The 13,123-nt window shown below is 37.4% G+C and overlaps 1 protein-coding gene across 9 annotated transcripts in view; it reads right to left on the bottom strand.

Annotated features, from left to right (window-relative positions):
• Positions 1 to 13,123, bottom strand: part of PDE4D (phosphodiesterase 4D) — a 1,151,628-nt gene that overhangs the window by 209,458 nt on the left and 929,047 nt on the right. The gene's annotated exons all lie outside the window — the stretch shown is intronic.

The raw sequence follows: 13,123 nt of genomic DNA, 5'->3' as shown, positions 1-13,123 counted from the left end.
ACTGGCCCAAGAGAATGCTCATTGGTCCTTGTGAAGGTGAGAATAAACATGAAACATGGAGTAAGGATTTTTAAAAAGTCATATTAAAAAACAAAAGCTAACCATAGTCCTTTGGAAAACTCTCCTTTATTCTGAGAATACGTGCCACTCCCTTTGTAAAGAATTCTAGTGAAATGCCTTTGGAAAACAAAATGATTGTGTGTATCGATGGGAATTTCCTTGTTAAATAAATAAAGTCATTTATCTGGCAAAGTAAGCACTTAGTAACCCTGGGTCAGTCCCCCAGATGGTTTTTGAAGCCTTAGTGAGTCATGAAATTCCAAGGCATGAAAATGAGCAGTGGAGCTGGATTTAAACCCAGGCTTTAAATACCGTTTCGCTTCTACTGCATCACGCTGCTTTCTGCAGGCACAAACGGATTCAGACTATTCTGAAGCCCCATAAAAGTACATATTCTAGACTCTAGAACATCACGGTCCAACAAAAGTTTTTGCTGTGATGGAAATGTTCTCTCTCTGTGCTGTCTAATACGGTATCCACTAGCCACCGTTACTACTTAGCACTGAAAATGTGGCTAATGCAAGTGAGGAACTGAATGCCACTTTTATTTAATTTTAATTAATTTAAATTAAGAGAAAGTCACCTGGGGTAGTGGTTATCATCTTGACCAGTGCAGCTCTTGAGCAATCTTTACAAAACTTCAGTTTTAAGTTTTCCAAGGGAAGACAATGTTTTATATAACTGAAAAAAACAAAAATCTACTCTAAGTTTGGGGGCAGAAGAGCATTGATATATTAACGTAACAAAAATACTTGATTGTTTGGCAAAGACCCTAAGTGGAAAGATTTGCCCAAACGGCCATCAATATTCTCCACCCCTGAAAGGGAAATAAAGATTTTAGTTTAATTGCTTTGCTTATTATACTCTCACCTAGAGGCTACTGTGCTGGCCAGCAAATGCCAAAAAGTATGGTCTAGCAGCAGCTGCTGATCGAAATCACTATGTTCAGGGTCAAGATACCTGGATTCTAATTCATGGTGCGCATGTGTGTGCCTATGCAAGACACATTTTTGAGCAGAATTTTGTATTTCTGAAACTGAGTTAATATTTTCCATTGTTTCCTTACATGATTGTTTTGAGGATCAAGTATTAAACTTCAGAGGAGAATTCTATGTCAGCTATAAAGATTATACAGACTTCAGGCAATTTTAAGAATATATTCCTTTCTATATACATCACTTCCCAAAGAGTGTACCGAAACTTAGAGCCACAAAGGGCAAAACATGGTGGACCTTGTAAATATCCTGAACTTGAACTGATGTCTTCATGAACCTTTAAGACATCCTTTCACCACTTTCAAAGTGCTTCGGTGTTTGGAGTGCTGGGTTATACATAAGCTGTCTGTCTGGGAAACATCAGTTTCCTTTCCTGGATAAATATAGTACAAGATGGGCTACCTTTAAACAAATGTAAAACAAACAAACAAACAAACAAAAAACACCAAGAAATAGTGAAATATGTAGGAAATTTTATCTAATCTCTATAGTAGGTGGGAGAAATGAATGGAAACTCAATGTGTTGAAGATAAATAATGAGCATGAAAAGACATAAAACGAAAGTGTGCTCTCAACACATGGAATTAACTCCGTGATTTGATGCAAAAGAGTTCTTTTTACCAACTGCCTTCTTTTTTAGCTTCTGTAAAAATGTACTCATAATTGAAAATAACAGTGATTGAATGAAAGTTTTATTGCACTTTTTTAAAGATCACCACAGGAACCTTTAGATAACACATAAATCATAATGCTTGTTTTCTGATTTTCCTGGCCAAAAAAAAAAAAAATCAAACAAAGGAACAAAAAATAACCAGCCAAACAAACAAAACTGGCCCTGGTGGATAGAACAAATTCAGTCTGGAGTTCTCTAAGTCCCAAAGGAGGAATCGATGTTGAGACACGGAAACATGAGATCTGCATGCAGCCCTGTTCTCCCTGGAAGGAAAACTAGGAGCTAAAAGGGCGTGGTCTTGGGATCATTCATAACATTTACTAGCAGGCAACATCATGCACTGAACTGCTTAAATGATTTTCTGTCACAGTGTTGACTCCCACACTTGCAGAGATGTAAACAGATGTCCTTTTTCTGCTTTTTTCAAAATTAATTTTTATTGGAGTATAGTTGGTTTACAATGTTGTGTTAGTTTCTGCTGTACAGCAAAGTGAATCAGTTATATGTATACATATATCCCCACTTTTTTTTAGATTTCCTTCCCATTTAGGTCACCAAAGAGCATTGAGTAGAGTTCCCTGTGCTATACAGTAGGTTCTCATTAGTTATCTATTTTATACATAGTAGTGTATATATGTCAATCCCAATCTCCCAATTCATCCCACCCCCTCGGTACCTATAAGTTTGTTGTCTACATCTGTGTCTCTATTTCTGCTTTGCAAATAAGTTTATCTGTACCATTTTTCTGTATTCCACATATAAGCGATATTATACAATATTTATTTTTCTCTTTCTGACTTACTTCACTCTGTATGACAGTCTCTAGGTCTATCCACGTCTCTGCAAATGGCACTATTTTCTTCCTTTTTATGGCTGAGTAACATTCCATTGCATATATGTACCACATCTTCTTTATCTATTCCTCTGTTGATGGACATCTAGGTTGCTTCCATGTCTTGGCTATTGTAAATACTGCTGCAATGAACATTGGGGTGCATGTCTCTTTTTGAATTATGGTTTTCTCCAGGTATAAGCCTAGGAGTGGGATTGCTGGATCATATGGTAGTTCTATTTTTAGTTTTTTGAGGAACCTCCATACTGTTCTCCATAGTGGTTGTATCAATTTACATTCCCACCAACAGAGTAGGAGGGTTCCTTTTTCTCCAAACCCTCTCTAGCATTTATTGTTTGTAGATTTTTTGATGATGGCCATTCTGACTGGTGTGAGGTGATATCTCATTGTAGTTTTGCTTTGCATTTCTCCAATAATTAGTGATGTTGAGCATCTTTTCATGTGTTTATTGGCCATCTGTATGTCTTCTTTGGAGAAATGTCTATTTAGATGTTCCCCCCATTTTTTGATTGGCTTATTTGGTTTTATTTGAAAATACTTAGGAATAAACCTACCTAAGGAGGCAAAAACCTGTACTCAGAAAACTATAAGATACTGATGAAAGAAATCAAAGACAACACAGATGGAGAGATATACCATGTTCTTGGATTGGAAGAGTCAATATTGTGAAAATGACTATATTCCCAAAGCAATCTACAGGTTCAATGCAATCCCTATCAAATTACCAATGGCATTTTTCACAGAATGAGAACAAAAATTTTTACAATTTGTATGGAAACACAAAAGACCCTGAATAGCCAAAGCAATGGTGAGAAAGAAAAACGGAGCTGGAGGAATCACATTCTCTGACTTCTGACTATACTACAAAGCTACAGTAATCAGGACAGTATGGGACTGGCACAAAAACAGAAATATAGATCAAAGGAACAGGATAGAAAGCCCAGAGATAAACCCACGCACCTATGGTCACCTAATCTATGACAAAGGAGGCAAGAATATCCAATGGAGGAAAGACAGCCCCTTCAACAAGTGGTGCTGGGAAAACTGGACAGCTACATGTAAAAGGATGAAATTACAACACTCCTTAACACCATACACAAAAATAAACTCAAAATGGATCAAAGACCTAAATGTAAGGCTGGGCACTATAAAACTCTTAGAGGAAAACAGAGGCAGAACACTCTTTGACATACATTGCAGCAAGATCTTTTTTCATCCACCACCCAGGGTAATGAAAATTAAAACAAAAATAAACAAATGGGATCTAATTAAACTTAAAAGCTTTTGCATGGCAAAGGAAACCATAAACAAGACAAAAAGACAACCCTCAGAATGGGAAAAATGTTTGCAAATGAAGCTACCGACAAGGGATTAATCTCCAAAATATACAAACAGTTCATGCAGCTCTTTTTCTGCTTTTAACTCCTCTACTTCCATTGACAGGTTGTAGGAGTTAAGGTCTTACATATGTCTAGACATAACTATCCAGTAGTCAATGACAACAAATTTTTCTTCATCCAAGATTAAGAAAACCCTGAAGTCTCAAGACAATGAATGGGAAGCTGACACAAAGCTTGAGAGAAACCGCAATAGGCAGATGGAATAATTGGGGATATTTCTTCAGTGAATCTCACCTCAACCATGCCACAAAGTGCCAGGAATCTGATAGCAAAGCCCATTGTTCAATATTCTTGACTTGCCGTTTTCTGAAGAAAAACCACAGGCATGGTTGAAGGCTCTCTTTCTTCATATTTCAAATAGCATATCTTTAAATTTTCATCTTACAGGGATTTAGTGAGGATGATTTACTAACAATCCCTGGTATATCTTATCTCAAGAAGCACATCACATAAATGTTCCAGTAGTGTGATTATTTTTCCTTATATGGCTCATACAGCTGTACAGGAGACACTGAGAAAAATTCACTAAGGATCTAAGACTGTCAAACAAAATCAATAGCTAAAGTGATTGATGTATTAGTGGAAACAGGGATTTACATAGGAATATCAATATTGACTGGGTAAATGTCCTTTTCTATCTGGGTAAGTATCTAGAATTTTTTTTAAATGACAGGAATGCATCATCCAAACAAAATTTTTGTCTTGTTTCCGTGGGTCTATGGTGTCTTCAAATGATACCCAGACATGAAGTAGGTACTGTCAATATTTGCTGAGTGAAAGCATGACACTCTCATTCAAAAATGCAGCCAATCAATATACTTATTTAGAATGTGGTAGAAGACACAGATTACCTCCATTGGAAATCAGCTTTCTCCTTTCTCCTGACCTATCACCATTCGCTCCATTCCCACCACCTACTATCAAGATTTAAAGTTCAGAAAATTTTCATTTTATGACACTAGAGCATGGTTTTGACTTTAGTCTCCTTTAGTACATGGAGGAAAGAGCGTTGGGATAAAAAAAGCAAGTGAGGGTCCCCAGGCACGGTATCTATAACTGACAGAACTAGATCCTCTTGTGTAATGGCCATTTGTCCATTACAAGAAGCAGGAAAAGCTCATAATTTTCAACTTGGTTCATTCATCTAGGGTCACACTGCACTGAGAGCACTATGCATGTTACTGTGCTTTTTTCATTGAAGATCGTTTTCAAATGTTCCTATTTTTAGTTGCACAGTTAATTTTATTCATACTTTGCTCTTAGAGATGATGTTCTTTGTATACACTGCATAATAAGCCAGCTCTTCCTTGACCAAGGTTGATATGAGTTTGCTCTCTAGCAGGGATTTGATCTCATAAAATTATGGAGTAATCACTTTTATTATTAAGCTACCATTCTCCCACATTTTTTTAAAAAGCAGATGTTACCCTGTGTAAAGTATTAAGTCTGAGGTAAAAGCATAACTGCATAGTCAATCATTTACAAGTTTAAATAGTTTACCTTCACAGTGCCTTTTTTTCTAAAGTTACGGGAGTTGAGAAACACTCAGGTTACTATTTTTCTGTTTTTTTTTTTCTTTTTTCACAATAAAACTAGAGTCCAAACACTGAGGAGCATACTGGGTATGAAGGAAATTCAGAAAAGAAAATTGGATGCTAAATATTAGGGCAAACTCTCCTAAAGACGTAATAGCATTTTAGTAACCTTAACATGAAAATAATGAGTTACTGGTAAGTTTTGTCAATCTCAATTTCTTTTTCCCTCTGCCTTAAGAACTTTTCATAACTAATATTTATCTCTTCATGTCCCCTAAGACCTCAGGATATATCACTTTGGCAGTGATAAGCAAGGGATATTAGAACACATAATTAATTTGTTGTTTTAAAAGACTGGAGCATAGCGCAATGATACTGAACAAATGCTGTGGTAATGCATTAAAATCCACTGTTTTTACCTTGTGTCATTAACAAACATGCTCATTCAAAATGTCAGAATATTAGAGCTTCCTTTTTATGATTTTTAAGTATGAGATTAGAAATATAAAATGTGTATTCAGCTGCTATTTTTAATTCCTTAATTCAAAAATTGAATAAGCATGTTTACCTAATTTATAAGGTTTTTTTTAACCATTTATGGCCCTCCTGTTTTTTGAGCTAGAAATAAAACGGCCCCAGGGACTGAACAGAGAAGTGGAATTTTTAAAACAACAGAAAGATGAGAAAAGGTAGCACAACTAGTAGTAGTACTCTAGTAGCCAATGACCTTAGAATATTCTGTCAATAGACTTCTTGGGATTTAATGGCTAGTGTAAGTTTAGTGTCTGTATCAATACTTAATAATAATAATAATAGTAGTCGTAGTAACTTGCCAACCCTCAAGGAGTGGAAGAAAAATCCTAGTTTATCTGGCTCACTACCAAAATGATATCACTCTTGATAATAATGAATTATTTGTCTACCTGGGGTCCTAACAGAATTAAGGATAGGATAAATTCTCAATTCTAGAGCTCATCCGGAAGTTCATGGCTTTCAAAATCTGCTGAAATTTTTCTTTCTCTTAACAAAATTTCTCTTCACACAAAGATTTGATTTAGCTCCAATCCTAAGGACACAAATAAACACCCTAATCCAGAGGTTCTCAAACTTCTTCAATTCATGATACTCTTAGCACCTCAGTAGTTTTTTACAGCACCTCACTGGCCAAAAGAAATAACTACCAGTGGCAATTCTTAAGAATTTAGTTCAAATGATTTAATAAGGTTTTGCCTCCACAATTGAGCGCTCGTTGAGTCCTGCACAACTTCTCACTCCGGAATGAGCCTGGATGTTCTGCCTCCCTCACTTCCTGGTCCACGCTGATTTTTGTGCATTGCTTGCTTCTTATCACAGCAATGGTCAATAACCCAGTTTTGCAAAGATATGATGTCATGGAAAGAAAAGGAATGATCTAAAGTTGAAACTGGGAACTATGTCAAGCTATTAGTTCTCCAGGTGACTGACAGATGTTTCTGCGTTTAAATTTTCCCTGAAAATTTAAAATACCTCTGGAACCCGTGTGAGTTCCCTGTGGTGGTCCAGGGTACCTCAGCACATGTCCTGGCCCTAGTTTCATTACTCTTAAACCATTGAGTGAGGGGTGAGGACACTCCCTCAGTTGGGAAAACTCAGGAATTGAGGAAGGAATTATTTGACCACAGCACCTTTCTGTGTTTACATGATGGTAGAGGACTTTCAAATGGCAGATCAAGGTTAGAAAAGAGACAGATGCTCATCAGTGCTAATAAGATCTAAAAATATAGTTAGGTGGGGTTACAGACTTTTCATGTAGATCCAGTGAGGACTAGAACCTTTGTGGTGCAACATCTCTTTTTATTTTCAGAGATGCCTTAGTAAGACTAATGAAGAATAATGTAACCTGTAATAGAATTGATGAATAGGTACATAGCAATCATTCTTCCTTTTTCAAACTCAGGACTAGAGGCAATACCACCTTCTACCCCATAGTCATAGGAAGAGGCCAGGAACAGCTACAACCGAAAACTCACAAAGGCTCAAGAGGTGGTGAGGGACTTCCTAACTGCTAAAGAAAGGGTAGAAATTTGAGTTGGGGATGGGGGATAGTGTTTCCTAGCTGAAAGAATGCCCACATGGGGCACCCCAAAGCCTTGATAAATGAGGTCCTATACTTCTGTATGGTGACGGGGACTAATTAGCTAGACTGCCAAGTGTGCCCCAGTTTTCTATGCTACATTGGGTCCGCTCACTTCCTCTTCACTGCCCCTTCCACACCCTCCCCCGTATATATCAGTATGTAGATATGAGTAAAGAGCAACTTGGATCATCTTTGGATTCTCTGTGTTAGTGTTTATTCAGCAGAAGACGGAGACTAGAGGTCCATTATCCAGATGAATTGAAACGTGTTTTTAACTGATGTGGTTTGACAGGCAGTTTGTATTCAATAAACTCAGTTTTATGATTAAATTCTATTTGTTTTGTTACTGATAATTCTCCTGTTAATTTTTCCAGGGACTTGTATCTATGTATTTGTAAATACAAATAACATATCATTGAATGAAGTGCAGCAACAGAAGTAACTGTTGTCCAGAAGTTAAAATAGTTTTAAATGCATTCTGAAGAATTTAAGAGGGAAAAAACCCTGCACATATTTAATGTAATTATCCATCTATTCTGTAATTTTCTTCATGTTTCTTCATGACAGCACTTGGGCAACCTTCTGTTATCTAGTTGTTTCTACTCTTATAAAATACTTTTTTACTCTTAATGATAGCTTTTTTTAAAAAAATAATAATTCTTTATAAATGTATTTATTTATTTTTGGCTGTGTTGGGTCTTCGTTTCTGTGTGAGGGCTTTCTCTAGTTGCAGTGAGAGGGGGCTACTCTTCATCGTGGTGCGTGGGCCTCTCACTGTCGCGGCCTCTCTTGCTGCGGAGCACAGACTCCAGACGCGCAGGCTCAGTGGTTGTGGCTCACGGGCCCAGTGGCATGTGGGATCTTCCCAGACCAGGGCTCGAACCCGTGTCCCCTGCATTGGCAGGCAGATTCTCAACCACTGCACCACCAGGGAAGCCCTTAATGATAGTTTAAGTTTACTTTTCATGTATTTATTTCTTTACTGTACCCACGCTAATCATTAAAATTATTTCTATTTCTTATTATTCTTAAGAATTAAGTTGCTTCTCGGGATTACCTTTAACAAACTATGTAACAGCCTTCTGAGCAGAGGCTGCCAGGAACTTCTCTTCTGCCTTGTACAAGCTAATTTTTTTAGATGCTGAGTTTAGCCTAGTTCTATAGACTTGAGTCAGCTACGTATTTTCCAAGAGTCGGTTGCATATTTTCTTTATTACTTCTCTGACCAATGTGAGCTTGTATCTTCTTTCATTCTTAAACTATAAATGGAAACTATATTTTCATAGTGCCAAGTCATTCATTTGATCAATTGGATTTGGTGAACAGGTACTTCTGTTTCTCAGCAGTTTTGCCACAATAGTTCACAGCACTTTATGGCATTTGCAAATAATGTTCTCGTAGAAACGATCGAAATGTGTGTTGTGTTTTTCAAGAAGTTTAAGCTCTCAGGCCCTTGGGTCTCTCATCTGTAAAACAGCATAATAATATCCCTCTGCATAGGACTGTGGAAAGTATCAAATGAGATTACAGATGTGAAATACTTAGAAGAATGAAGAGTGATGCAACGTATGCTGTGATTATTATTACTACCATTATTAGTCTTATTTTCTTCTTGTGCCTCAGCTATTTAATCAGTATCTATTTATAGAAGATAAGATAATGCCATCCTGTCTTATAGGAGGTAATTATCTTCCTTCTCTCTTTACCAACAAATTAAACAATTATATTTCAACTTAAAAGAGCATTTAATGGTTTTCCAAAACACTTCATTCAAATAGATAATCACAAACTTTCATTGCTACTGTTTGTATTTGAAATTTCTAAGGGATTTTCTCAATAGTTTAGAAAACTAACTAGAACAGTTAAGTATAAAATCATCAAAAGTGATTAAAATATATAATAATGTCATTCTCTATAAAGTGCAGTTCAATTAAAGACACCGAACAATCTTCCCAGCATTATCATGAACTAGGTAAGAAAATGGAGGTTTACATATGGCCACATGTGAAGTCAAATGAAGAGAAAGGATAACACTTTATCTGTAGATGGAATGTATAGTATCAGATTGAAGACTGAAGTGGTAGTTATTTATTCTGTTCACCTTGCTTCTCATAGAAACATCTCCCTAGTAGAAAGAATGCTTTTCAGGAGTCAGTTACTGTCAAAGGAAAACCGTAGAGCTGCAATATAAATACCCAGGGGGAATGAGAAAGCTGAACATGTCAAGACATTATTTTTCAACAAAATATAGAGTTGCATCACGGTCTAATTAGATTTGTCACTCTTATGTGAGTCCAATCAGATAAAGGAACTCTTGAATAGGTAGAGGGGAAAATGAGGTCATCCTCGTAAGTTTACTTTGGAAAGAAAAGCACTATTTAGCTGTTAAATATTGTAGCCTTTTCATAAAATGCACGGATACACACTGGTATCCAAAAATCAATTTGCTATAATTTTAGAAAATATCAATAGAATACATAACTATGTAAAACAGAGTCTACTAAGTCACTGTGAGTTTGTCCCTGGCCTCTATCAAAAGCTCAGTTATTTCACATTTGATGAAGTTGGAGGAGATGACTTTCAACCTGGTCATTCATCCATTCAACATTATATATAATTATCTATAGGGCTTTTCAGCATTTTTCTTTTCTACTCACCCCTATTCTGTTCTCTTTTTATAATTGCGGTGTGGCTCTATTAAGCTTTTTCCCCGTTCTCAAGCTGCCCCATCATTCTTTCCTTTAGTCGTCGATGGCTATACTTTCTTTTTCCTTTTTGCTTTAATTGAAGTGTAGTTGATTTACAATGCTGTGCCAATGTCTTCTGTACACCAGAGTGACTCAGTTATCCGCATATATACGTTCTTTTTTTATATACTTTCTACTTGCATGAAAAAGTAGAGATCATAAGCCAACAATTCTCTAAACATTTCAGCCATCCATCTCCAAATTTATATCTCCCCCTTTCACTTCTTTTTTTCATTGTTAGAAAGAATGCAGTACTTGTCTCTACTACTTTTTCAAGGTTAGTCCCTTTACTTAGGCTCATGATCGTATGTTCATCAGCAGCTACAACTCCATACTTAACCTCTGCGTCCCTCAGCTTAAGTGTTCTGAATTCAAAAAAATTTCCCTTGAACCTAATTCTCCCTCAAGCAGCTTTAGTTTTTCTTTTCCTCTTTAACTCACTAACCTTTTAAAGAGATGGCTGCACTTGCTGCTGTCTCTACTTTCAATTCACTCCTTCACTAATTCTTCTATTACCCCACTAAGATGCTTCTCCCACTTCATCCCAAATCGAGTCATTACAGAAGGGAATTGGTTCTCCTAATTTCCCCTCACCCTCTGCACTGTTGTTTCTGCTCTCTGTCCTTGTCCTTTAATTGTTGTCTTGTTTCTCCTAGAGTTCTGGCCTCAACGTGTAAAAGCCAAATTCATTATGTCATTATGTTGTCCACTCTATCCTGTGTTCCCATGTCAACATCACCATTCATTTACTTGTTCGGGGTCAAAACGTCAACATTCTCTCTGATTCTCCTTGCCCACTGGCTATCCCCCAACATGCACACGCGTGCGCACGCGCGCACACACACACACACACACACACACACCATTCTGTAAGCCTATTGCTTCTTGCATCTGGACTAACCTCGTCCTACCCCCACTCCCTTGACCTGGGCGTCCATCATATTCAGCCTGCTTTGCTTCTATGAATTTCAACATGATCTATTTCCCTGTAATCACTTCATTCTATACAATCATTCAACAATAGAGTAATCAGAAGCAATAAAAACAAGAATGCGATCACGTGATCCCAGCTAAAAACCTGTGGCTCTGAGGTCCCATACACCGTATTCCAACCTTCTTTTTCTCCTGCCACATTTCCCTACTCACACCAACCAGTCATTCCTTAACTGAGCCATGACTTCCCTCGCCCCACATTATCTAAATGTTGCCCCCTTCACCTGACTATCCCTGGCTGGCAAACTCTCCTTCTCTTCTCCTTTTCTCTCATAAATGCCTCAAGGATGGTGCTCACCAGATTTTATTCCAAAGGTCTAAAATGTCAGCCCTTTTGCCCTGCCTCTCCCCCTACCCCCACGCAGACGGGGAGCTTTAAACACACCATAGCTTTTCAGTAAGTATTTTTATTACGTATGAATGAATAAACAAATGTCTTAATTTTCAAACCTAAGAATGGGAAAAGGAAGTTGTTTTGTAGTGAAGGAGAGTGGACGCCATCAATACAATGAATTAATGCTGAATATGTACTAATTAGTGAGTGTGAAGGAACAGTTGAACGGGAAAGTCTAAACTTCCAGAAGGCAATTAGGGGCTCTGGATCTGGAGCTCAACTGAGGTTGCAGGGCCAGAGATACTGAGCAGTAAGTCATCTGATGAAGGCTGATAGTCGAACATACATACAAAAGAGTTTTCTAAAGCAGAGCCCAGAGGGTCGGGCTATACTTTGGGGAAATATGTTAAGGGGTGATAAGAGAAGCTGGTGAAGAAGAGGTCTGTGAGCAGTAGGGAAGAGAGCACACAACAGTGATGGCAGCTAGGAGATGAAACGCACCTTGTATTTCCTTTAATAACTGGCACCATGCCTTCTGCTTTATGGGTGGCCAATAAACATTACTTGAATTCATGGATTTTCAGAGGTCAGTATGATTTGAAGATAGATTTCAGAATATTAAGGCAACAACAACATATAAGGAAATATAAAGAATAGATGTAGATCTTGAGGTGGGCTTGGAAGGATGGGCAGAGATATGATTCTGCAGAAGTTTTATTACCAAAAACAACAGATAAAAAAGGAGAGTAGATTGGGTAGTTTTTGAAAGATGGTGGAGACCTGTGCATAGAGGTAGGTGATGAGATGCTTTTACCTGTAGACCACAAGGACAGAAATTAGGACTTACATACTGTCTTTTTCACTAATTATTTGATCTAAAACCTGTCATTTCATACGATTATTAGTTATCTGAGACAAGAACTCTGTCTTAGAGTTTTTTTCTCTCTCCTGCAGTTCTCAAAGACAGTTACACAATGTGAATTTCATAATTCAGAATTTGAATCAAAGTGAATGTACTTTAGCTGCTCATTCCTAGGGAGAAGACAATGTTGTCATTTTATAACCATTAATAAATGGCAACTAAGAGCCATAGGTTGGGAAGTGAGTAAAGCATAATTCCATTTCTAGAATCCCATAGAGACCTATTAAGATACCTTGATGATCTGTTAGAATACCAGGAATAACAGTAGACCCTCGGGAATCACACACAGTTCCTCTAAGATGTACTGCAACCTGTGCTGAGTTTTTGAGATGGTGTCATGAGAAGATGGTGATGTTATCAGACAAATGCCTAGATGCAGAGGAGGAAAGCAGACACTAACTCTACACAGAGGCAGAGTGACCACCAATGACAGTGCAGGTATTGAGTGAGAGTTAGATCCTATTTAGAAGCCTCCAGAAACTAGGAAACTAATGA

Source organism: Phocoena sinus, chromosome 3, assembly GCF_008692025.1.
Source record: "Phocoena sinus isolate mPhoSin1 chromosome 3, mPhoSin1.pri, whole genome shotgun sequence".
NCBI classification, from domain to species: domain Eukaryota; kingdom Metazoa; phylum Chordata; class Mammalia; order Artiodactyla; family Phocoenidae; genus Phocoena; species Phocoena sinus.
Note: the sequence above shows the minus strand (reverse complement) of the source record. Positions and strands in the feature narration are given on the sequence as shown.